This window comes from Corylus avellana, chromosome 3 (assembly GCF_965113065.1).
Source record: "Corylus avellana chromosome 3, dhCorAvel1.hap1.2, whole genome shotgun sequence".
Classification (NCBI taxonomy): Eukaryota; Viridiplantae; Streptophyta; class Magnoliopsida; order Fagales; family Betulaceae; genus Corylus; species Corylus avellana.
This window is the reverse complement of record NC_142492.1, coordinates 16,718,822-16,738,101: the sequence shown is the minus strand read 5'-3', so window position 1 is coordinate 16,738,101 and position 19,280 is coordinate 16,718,822. Positions and strand designations below refer to the sequence as shown.

Sequence of the window (19,280 nt, the reverse complement as noted above, 5' to 3'; positions counted from 1 at the left end):
CAATACCAAGAGGTATAAGGAACCAGAGTGAGCAAAGAGACGACCCCCAAACTTACTCATAATAACACCTGTCCTGAAAAACACAAAAATAAAACAAAAATGAAGATAGACGAAACAACACAAAAAATGACTAAAAATACCAAAGAAAAAGGAATGCCTTCCATAAGCGCTAAGTTTACAGTCTTCAGCCAGACTTTTCACCGCTGATGATTAAGTAGACGACGTAGGATCTTCCAAAGGCAATTCCTCACTCTCCGAAATTTCCAGTTCCAAGAATGGCTTCAACCGCTGACCATTGACCTTGAGAGCACTTCCATTCTTAGGATCCTGGATTTCGATGGCTCCATGAGTAGAAACTGTACGCACTATGAATGGTCCAGTCCATCGGGATTTGAGCTTTCCTGGAAACAGATGCAGACGTGAGTTGTAAAGGAGGACTTTCTGACCAACTTCAAATGATCTTCTCAAAATGTTTTGGTCATGGATCTTCTTCATCTGATCTTTGTATAGCTTGGCACAGTTGTAGGCATCATTCCTCAATTCTTCTAATTCATCTAGCTGTAACTTCCTTTGCTCACCAGCCTTGGTGAGGTTGAAATTTAGCTGCTTTATAGCCCAATAAGCCCGGTGCTCCAATTCCACAGGGAGGTGACAAGCCTTGCCATACACGAGTCGGTAGGGAGACATGCCAATTGGAGTCTTGAATGCAGTCCGGTATGCCCACAGAGCGTCATTGAGTCGAAGAGACCAGTCCTTCCTTGTCGGGTTCATCGTCTTTTCTAATATCCTCTTGATTTCTCTGTTGGATATCTCAACTTGCCCACTTGTCTGAGGATGGTAGGGAGTTGCAACTTTATGAGTAATACCATACTTCTTCATGAGTTGCTCAAAATATCGGTTGCAGAAATGCTTCCCCCCATCACTGATGATGGCACGTGGAGTCCCAAAACGTGCGAACACATTTTCCTTCAAAAATTGCAACACGACTCTGTGATCATTAGTCTTGCAGGCAATAGCCTCCACCCACTTGGAAACATAATCCACCGCCACAAGGATGAAAAGATACCCATAAGAATTAGGGAAGGGACCTATGAAATCAATGCCCCAAACATCAAACAGCTCCACAATAAGGATCGGGTTCAGCGGCATCATATTCCTTCTTCCAATGCTCCCCAACTTCTGGCATCTATCACAGGCTGAACAGTAGGCATGGGCATCACGAAAAATGGAGGGCCAATAGAATCCACTTTGAAGAATCTTCGCCGCGGTCTTTTTAGAACTGAAGTGGCCTCCACATGCATGATCATGGCAAAAAGATAGGACATTTTGCTGGTCATTTTTAGGAATGCATCTCCTTATAATCTGATCTGGGCAGTATTTGAACAGGTAAGGATCATCCCAAAAGAAGTACTTCGCCCCAGCCAAGAATTTTGATTTGTCTTGCCTAATCCAATGTGATGGCATTTGGGCAGTGACAAGGTAGTTCACTATGTCTGCGAACCATGGTGCATGATTTTGAGAGATGTGCATAAGTTGTTCATCAGGGAATGTCTCAGCAATCGGCACAGCATTTTCATTGAAGTCGACAACCAGCCTAGATAGATGGTCAGCTACCACATTCTCAGAACCCTTCTTGTCCCGAATTTCAATATCAAACTCTTGCAGCAACAGAATCCACCGGATGAGACGAGATTTAGCATCTTTCTTTGACAATAGATATTTCAGTGCAGCATGATCCGAGTAGACTAAGACTTTAGACCCTAGCAAGTAAGATCTAAACTTATCCAGAGCAAACACTACAACTAACAACTCCTTTTCAGTAGTGGAGTAATTAAGTTGTGCATCATTCAGAGTCTTGCTGGCATAGTATATGACATGCGGAATCTTCTCTACTCGCTGACCCAAAATGGCTCCCATAGCATAATCAGAGGCATCACACATTATCTCGAACGGAACCCCCCAATTATGTGGCTGAGTGATTGGTGTAGAAGTTAAGGTCTTTTTCAGAATCTCAAAGGCTGTCTGGCACTTGTCATTGAAGTCAAAAGGAACATCTTTTGCCAATAGATTACATAGAGGTCTTGCTATCTTGCTGAAGTCCTTGATGAATCTTCTGTAGAACCCAGCATGTCCCAGAAATGACCGAACCTCCTTAACTGTCCGCGGGGGCGGAAGGTTAGATATCAGATCAACCTTAGCTCTGTCAACCTCAATACCTTTGTGGGAAATTACATGCCCTAAAACAATTCCTTGTTTCACCATGAAGTGGCATTTTTCCCAATTCAGAACCAAATTCTTCTCCTTGCACCGTACCAGCACCAATGTGAGATGATGTAGACATTCCCTAAATGATGAACCAAAGACTGAGAAGTCATCCATGAAGATCTCCAGGTGACGTTCAACCATATCTGAAAAGATGCTGATCATACATCGCTGAAAAGTGGCGGGTGCATTGCACAATCCAAACGGCATACGGCGATAGGCAAACGTACCGAACGGACAAGTGAAAGTAGTCTTCTCTTGATCTTCGGGGTCCAGTGGAATTTGGTTGTAGCCGGAGTAACCATCAAGAAAACTGTAGTACTCATGGCCTGCCAATCTCTCCAACATCTGATCGATGAAAGGTAGAGGAAAATGGTCTTTTCTTGTCACGGCATTTAACTTCCTGTAGTCAATGCACACTCTCCATCCTGACTGCACACGAGTGGGGACCAACTCATTTTCCTTGTTCTTGATAACTGTAATCCCTGCCTTCTTCGGCACCACATGAATGGGACTCACCCATTTGCTGTCAAAGATTGGGTATATGATTTCCGCATCCAGAAGTTTAATTACCTCTGCTCGAACTACCTCTTGCATGGCCGGATTCAACCGTCTCTGTGGCTCGCGAGAAGTTTTGGCATTTTCTTCCAGATGAATCTTATGCATCACTACTGTAGGGCTGATTCCTTTGATATCTTCTATTGACCACCCGATTGCTTCTTTATGCTCTCTCAAAACTTCTAACAGCTCATGTTCCTGATCACTATCCAAATCGGCAGCAATGATCACAGGCAGAGATTCTATAGGATCCAGATACTTGTACTTCAGGGTGTCTGGTAGAGGCTTCAACTCCCGCTTGACAGGCTCAACTACTAATGAAGATGGATCAGGGGACGATGTCAAAGTAATTTCTGTAGTCTCCGTCTTTATCTCAGGCGTTAAGTCTAACAAGGCGTCAGCTTGTTCCAATAAAGTGTCCAGTGCCATGTCACTTCCCAGTGCAATCAGGCATTCTCCCAAGGGGTCTTCAATATCTGGTTCATTGACAGTTTTCTCTACTATCTCCTCAATTAAGCATGTGCTTCTGACCTCCTCATACTCAAATGGCTGCTTGCTGATATCAAAGATGTTCAGTTTCACTGTCATGTTTCCAAATGATATCTTCATGACTCCAGTTCTACAGTTGATTAGGGCATTAGCCGTAGCTAAAAAGGGACGCCCTAATATGATTGGAACTTGAATTTCTGCATTTTCCGTCTCTGTATCTAGGACAATGAAGTCCACAGGGTAGTAAAACTTATCAACTTTGATCAGCACGTCTTCAATAATTCCCCTTGGAACCTTCACAGATCTGTCAGCCAACTGAAGTGTAATTGAAGTGGATTTCAACTCTCCCAATCCCAACTGAACAAATACTGAATATGGCAATAGATTTACACTGGCCCCCAAATCCAACAGAGCTTTCTCAACTCGATTGTCACCAATCTTGCAAGCAATGGTAGGACATCCAGGGTCCTTATACTTTACAGGCATCTTGTATTGCAAGATAGAGCTGACCTTCTCAGTCAGGAAAGCTTTCTTGGGGACGTTCGTCTTTCTCTTGATGGTGACCAAATCCTTCAGAAATTTGGCATAAGAAGGCACTTACTGGATGGCATCTAGGAATGGAATGTTTATCTGCACTTGCTTGAACACTTCCAAAATATCATCGAACTTCGAGCTCTTCTTTGGCGGTTTCAGTCTTTCTGGATACGGAGCTTTGGGTATATACTTTTTGGAAGGATCCTCAGTAATCGGAATGGCAATGTCCGGTCTTGTGTCTTCCGTAGGCTTGTCCAGGTTTTCCTTCTCTTCTGCAGCCTTAGTGGCCTCTTCAGGCATGACCACTTGATTATCCACCTGTTTGCCTGACCTCAGAGTGGTGATGGCTTGTACATGCTCCTGACCATGCATAGAGGCAGAGGAACTTCCAATCACAAATTGCCCTTTTGGGTTAGGCACGGGTTGACTAGGGAACTTCCCTCTTTCTCTTTCCCCCACTTGATTTGCTATCTGGCCAACTTGTCCTTCTACCTTGATCATAGCCTGCTTAAGTTCTTGTATGTCTCTGTTGTTGGCCATGTTGGAATTCCTCATTTCTTGTACGGCTTGATTGGTGAAACCTTTTAGCTCTTGTATATCTTGGGAATTGCTCAGGGTAGTATTCTTCATATCTTGCTTTATCTCTTGTATGTTCTTATCCATTGATTGCATGAATGCTTTCATCATGTCTTCCAGTGAAGACTGTGGTGCAGGCACTTGAGTGGTAGACTGATAAACAGGCGGTTGAGCTTGGTCAGATGGCCTGAACTGATTTTGAGCTTGAGTGGAGGTATCTCTTTGGTTCAATGGCTGATTCTGCTTCCAAGAGAAATTTGGGTGATTCCGCCACCCTGGATTGTACGTTTCAGAAAACGGTCTAGTGGTGGGTTTTCTGTAGTCATTGAAGGCATTGACTTGCTCAGTTGGGTACTCTGTTGACAAAGTTGGGCAATTTTGAGTGAAGTGCGTTTGACTATCACATAACCCACATGCATCAACTTGGTAAGTATCTGCTACATTCACTGGTTTGTTTAAGACCATAGTGTCAAACTGACGCCTGAGAACCTTGAACTCCTCCCTTAATTCAGCATCATTCCTCACCTCATAAATGCCTCCTGTCTTGGGAGTGGGTTGTTGTCTGTCCCAACTATCTTGAAAATCCCATTGTTGTGCTCGTTCAGCCATTTCGTCTAAAGTTTTATAGGCTTCATCCCAGTAAGACTTAAGAATTCTCTACCATTCATCGTCTCAAGCGAGTTTCGCTCACTTGGTGTTAGTCCCCTATAGAAAATTTGAACTAGCACCTCATTCTCAAACCCGTGGGGTGGGCATTTTATAGTAAGCTCTTTAAACTTCTCTCAGCTATCGGTGAATCTTTCCCCTTCTTTTTGTCTGAAATTGGTGATCTGTAGACGGAGGGCATTGATTTTGGAAATTGGGAAGAACTTGTGGTAAAACTTGCTTTGCAACATATCCCAAGAAGTGATAGATCCAGGCCTATTGTTGAATAGCCAGGATTTCGCCCTATCATGTAGGGACAAAGGGAATAACCGAAGGCGCACCGCTTCTGCTGGGGCATTTTGTGTATTAACAATGTCGCAAATTTCCAAAAAAATCCTCACATGAACATATGGATCCTCATTCTCTAATCCTCTAAATGCAGGAAGGTGACCTATTGTACTCGGCGTCAGCTCGAAGCGAGTAGCTGGCAACACTATACATGACGGTGTGTTGGTAATGTTGGGTACGAACAGCTCCCTAAGGGATCTAGGTTGATTTCGTTCTCCCATCTTAACAGACTTTTCCGAATCAGACTCGGAACTTTGAGAATTGGTGGGTGAGTTTGGTGGCTGTCTTAGATTCTCTCTTGCTGTTCTTTCAATTTCAGGATCAAATGCGTTTAACTCCAGATTTAAAGCCCTACGACCGAACATGCAAATAGGAACTAACAAGCTAACAACCTAACAAACTAATAAACTAAAAACTGAAATGAATTGAACTAAATTAAATTATATTAAACTAACTAAACACAATTGCAAGCAGAAATTAATTCAAACAGAAACTAAAAACTCACAAAAAAGGGCCAAAAGATTTTGGCAAAAATCTACTGAACTATTGCGGTTGCTGTCTTGGCTACAAGTGTGCTCGGTCGTAGCAGGGCTGTAACACAAACAAAACAACAACAAAAAACAAAAAGAAAAATCTTTTTTTAAAAAAAAAAAAAATTTGTATTAGTAACACAAATAAAACAAAACAAATTGCAGAAAAATAAAATCCTAATTATAACTAGTAGAAGAATAAAACGGATCTAGAAATAAATTGGTTTCAAAAAATAAACAATTCCCCGGCAACGGCGCCAAAAACTTGTTGTGCAAATTTATTTAACTCGCAAGTGCACGAATCAATTGTAGTTAATGGATTGCAAGTGCGAGGTCGAACCCACAGGGAATTGTATTCTTGAAAGCAATTTTAAATCTAAATTAATTAAATCCTAATCTAGTTCCAAATTTTTGAGAGATTTTTCTGTTTGAATAAAAAAACACAAAAGCATGAGCAATTTAAAGTGATTGAAATCTTATGACGAAACACTAAAGTTTCAGAATCTACACTCACAAATTCATAACAACATAATTTCATGATCTATAATATTCCCCAAAGTTCTCACATATAAATCTTAAGTTTTTTTTACTATTGCTTCAAAGAATTAATCAAAAGATCCCATGTATCCATTCATAACCCAAATCACAAAAGAAATCCAATATTCGATCAAATCATTAACTGTATCCGTAAATCATAAGAAAATATCCAATCTTTATCAAAACATCAATTGTATCCAGAGAATAAATCACAGGGGAAATCCAATTTTTAACAAAGAAAACTAAGCAATCAATTATATTGAATAATCTTAAATCATCAAGTGTATCCTTGAATCACAAAAGATATCCAAGAGTTATTCAATCCAATTGATTAGAAGTAAAACAATAGAGCAATTAAACCATTAAATTGGGAAATATTACATACATGAAACAAAGTTGCTAATCATAAGTGAGGCTTCATCTTCAACCTTAGTTGAAGGTTTAGCCTCTCATGTTATTGAAAGACAAAACAAAATTGATTGAATTCATAATGTAAAATCGAGTACTTACAAATAAGAATCACAAAGTAGAGATTCAAAAGTTAGGAAAACCTTAAACTCTCTTCTTTCTCCTCTGCAATCTTCAAATTCGTAGCCCCCTCAACTAATCTGATAATTCCCTATTTATAGACCTAAAACTTAGGGTTTTACAAGTTGAAATCGGATACAATTCGTCCAGGTTTGTACCATTTAATTACGGGACGATTTTGGAATAGTAAACGTCCGAATTAGCAAAATCCTATTTCACAATGAATTTTAGTATTTTGAGTTAGCTTTCCAACGCCACTTGAATCACCTCAATCGGATATGTGAGCAAAAAGTTATGGTCACAATACTGAGACGTGTAGAATCTGAATTTGAATCCAATTCGAAATTTTATCCAATCTTATCCTTAATCCGATTTACCCATTTCTTGGATTTGGTTAAACTTAACCATATCATCTAGGTCTTCTCAAAGTATGTTTTCTTCCAAAAAGTAGTTTTTCTTCAACACCTACAAAATACTAAAAACACAAAACTAACACAGAACATCAGATAATAACACAGCTAAAGGATTAACACAAGTAAATTAAGGGGTCTAAATATGCAATATTTGGCACACATCAAAAAGCCAGGTCCATTCCTAGGCCATGGGAATGCATGGCCCAAGGAGATAATCTCCTTGGGCCATACGGCCATGTCGTGTAGTGGAGGCTAGGGTTTTAGCCCTAGCCATCCACCACTCAATAAGAGTCCAGATTGGACTATGTATCCTAATGAAACTTGTCCCACATTGCTTAAATCTGATTCTTTGCCTCCCTGCTATGCCTCTAAATAGAGAGGAGTCTAGGGTTCTTAAATCATTCAATCAAGTATTATTGATCATAGTTTTCTGAAACTATTTGAAAACTATATTTGTTCTTTGTGTTAACTTACGAATAACTAAAGTTTAAGCTTTGAAGAGCCAAGTAAGAGCCCATACTCTCTTGGTTATTATCAGTCATTGGTGACAAGATCTAGAGGTCTCTATATCCCCAAATTCTTTGTGTTCTTGAAGAAAGAATAATTTGTTCTTCATGTTCTTCAAGAAAGAAAAAATCATTCTTTGTGTTCATGAACAACAAAGAACACGTTCTTGGAGAAGCAAAAAGAATTTTGCCCAAAGCCAGGAGTGGCCGTTGATATCCAAGTAAGTGTTATTCGTTCTTGAAATTGAATTTTAAATAGCAATGGTTCTTCACATGTTCTTCATAAAGGATATTGGCTTGGGATTTTGATTCCTTCCACTGCGCAAATACTTTGATTTGCAATCCTATTCCCAACAATAAAGCAAATAGACACAGATATTTTGGTGATGAAGTGGAAACCTTTGAATAACTCTTCAAAAGGGAAAACCATATGGGGCAGCCAAACCTAGGGAATCATGCACTATAGAAGAAGGAGAAATTACAAGTTATTCACACTTACAAAACCTTTGTAGTTGAGCTGATACTAACTTGTCTAGGCAAGTGACCCTTCTTGCCTTCTACCATAGTAGTTCCCCCAGAACCTCTGGAAATTTCATCTATTGATTCCCCATGACAAAACCTTTGACAGGCTAATTGATTGTCATTGAAGAACAACTTCTTAAACATCAGCAACACTCTAAGAGAGATTGAACGCTCACGCTCTAAATATCTAAAAACTCTCTTTTAGCATAATATAGTATTTGCCCCCTTAGTTGCTTAGAAAAGTCATGCTCAGAAGAGCCATATATATAGGCAGCTAATAATTAAGTTTCCTTGCTGAAAAAGGGAATCCTAATATGGAAAAATCAAGGCAGCGTTTTGACGCTTGAAGGACCTGCTCGAACGCATCTAGGGTTATACAGAAATCCAAGTGGAAGTTGGAAAACCCTAAAAAGGCAACTGACAACTTGCGTTCGGACATACTAAATCCCCATTCGGACGCGGCCAGGATAAACATCTATTCTAACACCTCTCATTAGAACCCTCAGCGAATGGCCTTGCGAATAGAGCTCTCTGCTTTTAGCACTAGATGCTGCATGTTTGAACGAACTACGAACGGCCTTACAAATGGACCTCTCGACTTTTAGTACTGGTTGCTGCATGTTCGAACGGACTCCGAATGGTTTTTTGAACGGAGCTCTATGCTTTTAGTACTGGTTACTCCGCGTTCAAATGGGCTACTGCACGTTCAAACAAGAGGGAAAATTCTTACAAGGTTTTGATCATCGAACTTAGCGAACAAAAATATCTAACAAATAGCAATGCAATAGTGAATCATTGTTTATAAAATGTTAGGCTCACAACTTAATTTTATGAAAAGCATGAAAATAATTTTAATGATGATAAGTGCCAAATATTGCATACTTAGACCCCTTTATTTATATTAGTTAATCTTTTAGCTGTGTGTTTATTTAATATTTTGTGTTAGTTTTGTGTTTTTAATGTTTTGTAGGTCAATAAGGAAAAACTACAGCTTTAAATGGAAAAATGCAAAGTTTTGAAGAAAGCATACTTTGAGAAGACCTAGATAATGTGGTTAAGTCTAACCAAATCCAAGAAACGGTTAAATTGGATTAAAGATCAGATTGGACAAAATTTCGAATTTGATTCAAATTCAGATTCTGCGCATGTCTCAGTATTTTGATCATAACTTTCTGTTCGAATATCGGATTAAAGTCATTCAAATGGCATTGAAAAGCTAGCTTGAAATACTACAATTAGTTGTGAAATTGGATTTTCCTAATTCGAACGTTTACTATGCCAAAATCGCCCCACAATTAAAGTACACAAATCTGGATGAATCCTATTCCGATTTCAGACTTCTAGTTTGACTGGGAGACAGACCTCCGAATTATCTAGATTTAATAAGGCTTTTAGGACTTTCCTAAGCCTATAAATAGACCTCTTTGCATTCAAAAAGGGATAGAATTTCAGAGAGCAAAATTCTATAGTTTTTCTCTTTTTAGTTTAGGTTTTCTATAGATTTAGGTTTTATTTTTATGTGGAGCTAAATTTTCAACTAAGGTTGGGGATGAAGCCTCACCGATGAAGAACATCAATACTTTCATGTAAGTCTTTATTTATCTGATTTTATTAGGTTTAATATTTCAATTGTTTTACTTCTTTTCAATGTGTGGAGTGATTCTTGGATATCCCTTATGATTTGTTATACGGATACATTTGGTGTTTCAATTAAGATTGGATATCTTTTGTGATTTACGGATACATCTGATGATTTAATTGATATTGGATTCTTTTTGTGATTTGTGCAATGAATTGATACATGTGATGGTTTTGATTAATTGTTTGAAGCATAGTAAAACATATCTAAGATTTTAATTGTAAGAACTTCAGATTAATATTGATAAACATGGAAGTATGTTATTATAATTCAGTGAGTGTGAATTCCCAAACCTTAGTATTTTATCTCTTAGTTTATTTTAATTAGTTTATGTTTGTCTTTTAATTTTTAAAACCAAAATTGAAAACCTTTTTAGAACTAGGTCAGATTTAATTAGTTTAGATATAAATTGCTCTTTCAAATATACAAATTTCTATCAGATCGACCTAACACTTGCAATCCATTAAACTACAATCGATTCGTGCACTTGCGAGTTAAATAAATTTGCACAACAAATGACAAAGCATTTTGGTGTTTGTGTGAGAGATTACTTAGCTTGACCGTTCAAATCTAACTTTAGACATACCAAAATGGTCAAACTGCTCGTCTCTATAAGTCATACTCTAATATTAGTAAAAAAATTAAGCGAAACCCGAATCCTTTCCTTAAAACCTAATCATTTACTTCAGCCTAGAACGATCAATGATTCCTTGGGGAACATTTGATCGTTACATAGTGTGATCATTCGTTGAGATCGTTATGCCCAAGAATGTGTTTTTCCTTATTCCTTGCTACAAGAACCAAACCTATCTCTTCCCCAAGACTTCTAGATATTGCAACACTCCTAAAGAGTCTAAACATTATGCATAAACGTTCAAAACGCCTATGATCACAAACACAATTGAAAACTTTAAAGGTCCTAACTTTTTTTTTTTTTTTTTCATAGTCACATATCTCTTGTTAAACAACGAAGAAAATGTTCTAAGGAGTTGAAAGGTAGGTATTTTAACATTACTTTTAAGGCCGAAAAGAAAGCTAATCTGTAAAATTCTAACCTTTCACGCAGGGGCCAAGCTTATCTAGATAAAATACTCAACTTCAAGCCGCTGAGGATGTTATGTATTTCTAGGTTTCAAAATTTTAAATTGTGACGAGTGTGATATGATAACTCAACAACCACATTAATTTGTAGGAAAGTCGACGGTAGTCTTACCTTTACAATCCAAAAACAATAAACACTTCATTATATATATATATATATATAAAGCCAATGAACACACCCGACCAGTCGTCCTCGTCCATGATAAAATTAGTGCCGATAACATTACTTGCACGTGCATGTCGCTTCAAATGTAAATTGATCCAATTAATTTTATAAGCTGAAAACTTACCCACAAAGCCGTGGTGGGCACTTTCAAAGATACGTTTATAATCTGATCCATTTTGAGAGATTTTCTGTATTATTTTCCCTTTTCTCCACGCCATTTTCTATGTTTTCTTAATTGATTAAACACCTTTTAATTAAATAAAAATAAAAAAATAAATTTGGCATCAAAGCAGTCCCTCTCACTGATGTTACTTGCCTCCAAAAATCATTGTACATCAATGAGGTCAGCAAGCATAAGATATCCTTTCGCAAGATTTTCCACAAATCAGAGGCTGGGTTCGTGTATTGCATATGTAAGTTTGATTCCCATCTTGTCATGCAAATCTAATCGCTTGGAATTTCTTCACATATAGCCTTGTCTAATTGTATGTAAAGCTCGTGGCAGGATCTTACATTGAGTCAATAAAATATTAATTTCCATGTGCATGATCGATAAAACTAATATATAGGATAGACCTAGTGATGTAGCTTAAGAGTCAAAGTTAAGCAAGCAGGGACCATCACCTGGATTGGGAAAAAAAAATGGGATATTTATGTATAGTCAAAAATATTGTTATTTAATTGTCCTCTGTTTGAAATCAATCAATATCAGTTTTTACCATCAAACGATCCATTGACCATTGAGAGCGAGTATTAATTATAGCTAGAAGATCAAAACACAATGATATATACGTTTTCTATTCCAGCCACATAAATCGCCATATGCAAGAAATTAAATCACATCAAAGCTGCAGATTTGGAATATCTTTAGTAGAGAGATCATAGGTTTCTATTCAACCATATTTATCCTACAACTCTTCAATTATGATATCAGAGATTACTTCTTTTTTCATTTCAAGGTGACTTCAAGCCGAGAATATGAAATTATAAGATTACCTTAGGCACATCCAAGCTGAAGGCAATTCATTTACTTTAATTTTACTATAAGTACTCATATCAGCGCTATCCAAGTCTAACATTTTGGGTTTAGAGGAAAAATCTACATACCGATAGGCGAATACTATCCAGGCTAGAGCATTGACCGGATGTCTTATTATCCTGTCATTTTCATCTTGCAATTTAACAACATGGTTAAGATCAAATAACATAATACCTAGAGAATTATTTTCTACCTTCAAAGATTTTTCAGTTTTGTAGGCTGAGTCCAACAACCTTTGAAGATAGATGTTCTTCAATGACAGTGACCTTAGAATCAAATCAAGGAGGAAGGGAGCATAAAATCTTCTCAATTGTTTTTACTTCAAAGACATTTTCACCTAGTCCATAAATCGAGTTGACAATATTACTCGGTTGGGTGTAAAACTCCCCAAAAGTTTCATCTTCCTTCATCTTAATGATTTCAAATCGAGATGTCAACATTTGAAGTTTGGATTTCTTAACTTCCTTCGATCCTTCATGAGTCTTTTCGAGACTATCCCAAGCTTCCTTTGAAATCTCGCAATGCATTATGCGACAAAATTCATCTAGAGAAACACAATTGAGAATAACACTAATGCCACTATTGTTCCAATTACTTTTCTCAATATCATCCTTACTGCATTTATCAATGTCACCGTTAGGTTTAACAAAACCTCTTTCGACAATAAACCAAATATTATCATTCAAGCCTCTCAAATAGGCTCTTATACGAACATTCCAATGTGTGTAATCACTTCCATTGAAAATAGAAGGAGCACTTGAAATAGAGGTATTTAGTTCCATGAAAATGGGAGTTAGAGAACTCACTCAAGACATGAGTTCAACAACGAGCAAACCCACTCTGATACAAATTGATAAAACATGAGGATCGAAGTTTGTTTTTATGAAAATACTTATTGAGGAATGATATTGATTTTTGATAATATAATTCTTGTTATTTTATTAATTATTTGCTTGATACAGCTATTTATGGAATAATCCATATTGTGTCTAAATGAAATAATGGACTGAAAAGCTAGCCATCATAAGGAAAATCTGAGGGTTTGGCTTCTGGCGAGGATGGCAACTCAGTGGATTGTGGGCATAATTGTCCAAAAAGCCTAATATATAACTAAGTTGGGACAGATTTTATGCTAGTACCAAACACGTAAATCTTTTAGGGAAAGGGACATAACAGACATGAACATGTTGAGAGCCTTGTAACGAGAGGTCTAAAGAAAGATGATCATAAAAGACAACTAATTATTCACTACATTGCATATACATACATTCATTTCTTCATTCATATATTCTCGTTCATTTAGACCTTCAGTCCTTATTTCCATGGAAAAATGATGACTCATGTTGTGCAAATTTATTTAACTCGCAAGTGCACGAATCGATTGTAGTTTAATGGATTGCAAGTGCGAGGTCGATTCCACAGAGAATTATATTTTTGAAAGAGCAATTTATATCTAAACTAATTAAATCCTAATCTAGTTCCAAAAGGGTTTTGATTTTTGAGTTTTGAAAATTAAAGGATAAACATAAACTAAATAAAATAAGTAAATCTAAGGATAAAGGTACTAAGGTTTGGGAATTCACACTCACCAAATCATAACAACATACTTTATGTTCATCAATATTAATCCGAAGTTCTCACAAATTAAATCATAGATATGTTTTACTATACTTCAAAGAATTAATCAAAACCATCCCATGTATCCATTCATTGACCAATCACAAAAGGAATCCAAATTAAATTGAAACACCAGATGTATCCGTAGAACAAATCACAAAGGATATCCAATTTTTATGAGTTAAAAGCCAAGCAATCAATCATATGAAATTATCTCAAATCATCAAATGTATCCTTGAATCACAAGAGATATCCAAGAATCACTCCATACAATTGATTATAAGTAAAACAATTGAAATATAAAACCCAATAAAATCATAATAATAAAAACTTACATAAAAGTATTGATGTTCTTCATTGGTGAGGCTTCATCCCCAACCTTAGTTGGGAATTTAGCTCCACATAAAAATAAAATCTAAACCTAAACCTAAACCTAAAGAAAAACTAAACAAAAGAATTTTGCTCTCTGGGATTGTGTATCTTTTCTTGAATGTAAAGAAGTCTATTTATAAGCTTAGGGAAGTCCTAGAAGCCCAAGTAAACTTAGATAATTCGGAGTTCTGTCTCCCAGTCAAAATAGAAGTCTAAAATCGGAATAGGATTCGTCCAGATTTGTGTCCTTTAATTGCGGGGCAATTTTGACATAGTAACTGTACGAATTACGAAAATCCTATTTCACAACAAATTGTAGTATTTTGAGCTAACTTTCCAATGCCGTTTGAATCACTTCAATCCGATATTTGAATGGAGAGTTATGGTCAAAATACTAAGATATGTGCAGAATCTGAATTTGAATCCGATCCAAAATCTTATTCAATCTGAACTTGAATCTGATTTAACCTTTTCTTCGATTTGGTTAGACTTAACCACACAATCTAGATCTTCTCAAAGTATGCTTTCTTCCAAACTTCGCATTTTTTCCTTTAAAGCTGCAGTTTTTCTTCATTGACCTACAAAACACTAAAAACACAAAACTAACACAAAATATTAAATAATGACACAGCTAAAGGATTAACTAATGTAAATAAAGGGGTCCAAATATGCAATATTTGGCACTTATCAACTCACTTATTTGCCTATGTAAATATGATAACGTCATATTTACATATACTTCGATATAGGGTTTGAAGCAGAGGGCGATGGTCCATGTGCCAGTTTTGATGGTTTGTAAACCATCTTGTACAAAATTGATGCTTGTCTTTGTGGAGCAAGTCTCATTTATTTTTACTATTATTATATTCTTTTGATTTGTATACACTTGACAAAGTATTATTGTGTTTGGTTTGGTGCCGCCTGTGGTACATATTTGTTACACTTAGGCTCCATCTGTTTAAGTGTTAATTTTTTGTCGTAAAATATTCTTCAGGAAATTTTTTTTGATAAAAAAAAATTTCCGGCATTTGGCGCACGTACGAAAAATCACAACGATCTTTTATATTTTCATTTAATCATATTAACATATAAAATGCAATTTTTATTCACAACATAAAAAATACTAATATACAATAATTAAAAAAATCAAACTAAAAATTATGTTTAATTAAAATACACAAATTGACTAACAATAATCATATAATTTCAATTTAAGAGAGTCATAAATAACATCCAACAATACATTTTAACTACCCAGAAATATTAACATTAATTCAAATTCAACCACAAAATATTACAATATTTTTCCCAAGTGCACTACTGTTGTGAGTTTTAATGTACCCCCAAGCGCACGAGTTGTTCACAATATAGTGTGTGCAAGTGCGAGGTCGAATTCGCAGGGAATTACGTCGTGAAAATTGATTTCTATTTAAACTAATCATTTTTGAACCTAGTTCCAAATTTGTGTGATTTTTGTAAATCGAAAATAAACAAACATGAATTGAAACAAAATGAAATTAAACAATGGATAAAATACAAAGGTATTGGAATCAGCCCTCACAAACTCATAGCAACAACTTTCACGTTCATCAATATTTTCCGACGTTTCTCCGACATTTCAAACAACACATTTGATGTATGTTATATTTTTGCAAAGCAAATGTATCAAAACATCCAATGTATCCGTTTTTTGTACAAATCACATAGGATATCCGATTTAGTTCAAAACATCCAATGTATCCATGCTTTGCACAAATCACAAGAGATATCCAAAGTACACCAAAAGATCTGATGTATCCGTTGAACTATTTTCCAATATATAACAAATAAAACAAGCAATCAATTAAAAGTGATTAACAATTAATTGAAATAGAAATAGAACAATGAGAAATACGATTCTTATCAATGAAAAATATCAATGTACATGAAAATTAACTGTTCCTAATCATCTATGATGCTTCATCCTCAAGTTTAGTTGAATGATTTAGCCTCTATGACTACAAACATCATATAATTGATAAATGACTGCATGAAAACTAAAAACTTACAAAGGGAAACAAATTCAAGGATGCAAATGTGAAAAAAAATGTCAAAATTACACTAACCGGCGCCCCTTAGGTGGCTTCTCCCCGTTTCCCTAGAAAACTATGATATTTATAAGCTAATTTTAAGGTTTCAGAGCTTCCAGGTCAGACGAGTGTGCTTGATCACACACTAGGTGCGCTCAATTGCACTAGTGCAATATCAGCTCTTTTGCGGCGCAACGCATGGGCGCTGCTTGCTTGGGTGTATGCAGGAGTGTGCTCGAGCACGCCCTTGATGCGCTCGAGCGTGGGTGCCATACGCTCGATCCCATTTCCAGAATTTTACCTTTTCCCGCTTCTTTGCAATTTTCACATTAAGACCGCAATTTTCTTTCAACAATTTGCAAAACACTAAGACACCAAAACTAACCAAAACATAAAAAAATAATAAAGTTAAAGGCTTAGCAAATGCAAATTAAGGGGTCCAAATATGCAATATTTGGCACTCATCAAATACCATCCAAGTTAAGTTAATTAGAGCATTTCTAGCAACCTCACCAAATTTTACTCACCAAAATAACCAAAGTTACACTTTTCTCTATTTTAACTACCAACTTTTTTAAAGCACCCTGTTGTGCAAATTTTAATATACTCGCAAGTGCATGAATCGTTTGCTATATAATGTTTTGCAAGTGCGAGGTCGAACCCATAGGGAATTGTGTTTTTGAATAACAACTTATATTTAAACTAATTAAACCCTAACCTAGATCCAAAAAGGGTTTGATTTTGAGGTTTTGAAAATTGAAAGACAAAGCATAAACTAAATAAATCAAAACAAAAAATAAAGGTACTAAGGATGTGGAATCCACACTCACCAAATCATAAAAACATACTTCATGTTCATCAATATTAATCCGAAGTTCTCACAAATTAAATCTTATGTATGTTTTACTATACTTCAAAGAATTAATCAAAACCATCTCATGTATCCATTCATTGCACAAATCACAAAAGGAATACAAATTTAATTGAAACACCAAATGTATCCAAAGAACAAATCACAAGGGATATCCAATTTTTAGGCATATAAAACCAAGCAATCAATTATGTGAAATTATCCTAAATCATCAAGTGTATCCCTGAATCACAACAAGATATCCAAGAATCATGCCACATATCAAAAAGAAGTAAAACAATTGAAATAATAAACCCAATAAAATCGAAATAATAAAGACTTACATAAAAGTAATTGTTGTTCTTCATCGGTGAGGCTTTATCCCCAACCTTATTTGAGAATTAGCTTCACATAAAAAATAAAACCTAATCTAAAGAAAAACTAAACTAAAGAGAAAAGCTATGGATTACATTTTGTCTCCAAAATTGTCTCCCAATACTAGTCTTTTTTTTCTTGAAGCTTTGAGATCTATTTATAGGGCATTGGAGAGTACTAGAAGCCCTAGTAAACCTAGATAATTTGGAAGCCTGTCTCCCAGTCCCAAAATAAGACTAAAAACCCATTTTGGTTTGGAAAAGGAGTATGGCCACTAGCTGTGAGAGCGAGTGCGCTCAATCGCATGGCCAATGCAATCAACCGCACTTGTGCATATGAATTCTTCCTCTGTGGCACATCATTGTGCACTGGTATTGGCTTGTGGACGTGGGTTCACTCGAGTGCAACCCATCTACGATTGAGCGCACATGTGCTCGAGCTCATGGTTGTGTGCTCGATCCTAAGCCTCCAGATTGCTCTTTTCCCGACTTTCTTCAAGACCTTGCAATTTTCCCTTTAAGGCTGTAGTTTTTCTTCAATAACCTATAAAACATTAAAAACACAAAATTAAAACAAAACATTAGATAACGACACAGCTAAAGGATTAACTAATGTAAATTAAAGGGCCAAAATATGTAATATTTGGCACTCATCACACCCATAGTAGCCTCACTATTTTAACTATCAACTTTCACTATTCTTTTTCAAATATTTATTTTTATATATATATAAATATAGTAGGCTGTAGCGAATAACAAAATCAAGAAATGGATAGGTATTTCTAGATCTTGATTCTATCAAAGGATCTAAGAAATCTTCTTGAAAAGCTAGATACTTTCTAGGTTTTGAAAGAAAACAAAGAAGAAACTCAACTCGGAGTAATTCTTATTAAATAAACTCAATAATAATCCAAATCTGCATTTCAGGAGAAGCATGTATTTATAGCCCCAAGACTCCTAAACCTAATGAAACTACAAATTAGAATCGGAATTGAACTTCTTCGGTGCCCGTCTGGATGGAACAAATCCCTGTTTGAACGGACCCTCCTAAAACTAAAAGGAAAGTGCGTAAAACAATGAAAAATTGTAAATAACATATAGCTATTTGGAGGGCTTGCGTACGGACGTCCTTTTCACCTAGTAAACTTTGAAATTAGCAAACTCACGTCAAACATGACTTTGTAGATTGTTGAGTTAGCTTTCCAATGTCATAACGATTGCTCCAATCCGAGGTTTGAAACTCTAGATATGGCCTTTTTAGTAGAACTCGTAAGGTGCAAGTTTCTCCCTAATCATCGCTCTTCTTTATGAAATCCTTAGCTTTCCAATCTACATCATCCTCCCTAGGTTGGAGAGAATTCTCCCTTGAATTCACATCCTCAACATTAAAGTTCGTAGGGGTTCATTTCCACCCTACATCATTCTCCCCAAGTTGGAGAGAAATCATCTTGGAATTACGCCGGTTCTTTCCACGGTTCTTCAGATGCCCTGTCAACTCATTCCATTCTCCTCTCCTCAAAATCACAATTGGGCCACACTACATAATATACATGATGGCCCTAATCATCAACAGAATTGCAATGATTATGTTGAAGGCCTCGCACC

General features: G+C 36.3%; 1 non-coding gene and 1 pseudogene across 1 annotated transcript; one reads left to right on the top strand and one right to left on the bottom strand.

The window, feature by feature from the left end:
- Window positions 1–210: 210 nt before the first annotated feature.
- Window positions 211–5,028, bottom strand: LOC132174256 (uncharacterized; annotated as a pseudogene).
- A 129-nt stretch (window positions 5,029–5,157) lies between these two features.
- LOC132185971 (small nucleolar RNA R71) lies at window positions 5,158–5,264 on the top strand. The gene has a single exon (XR_009440658.2). It is a non-coding gene; the product is annotated as a small nucleolar RNA R71 (small nucleolar RNA).
- Window positions 5,265–19,280: the final 14,016 nt, after the last annotated feature.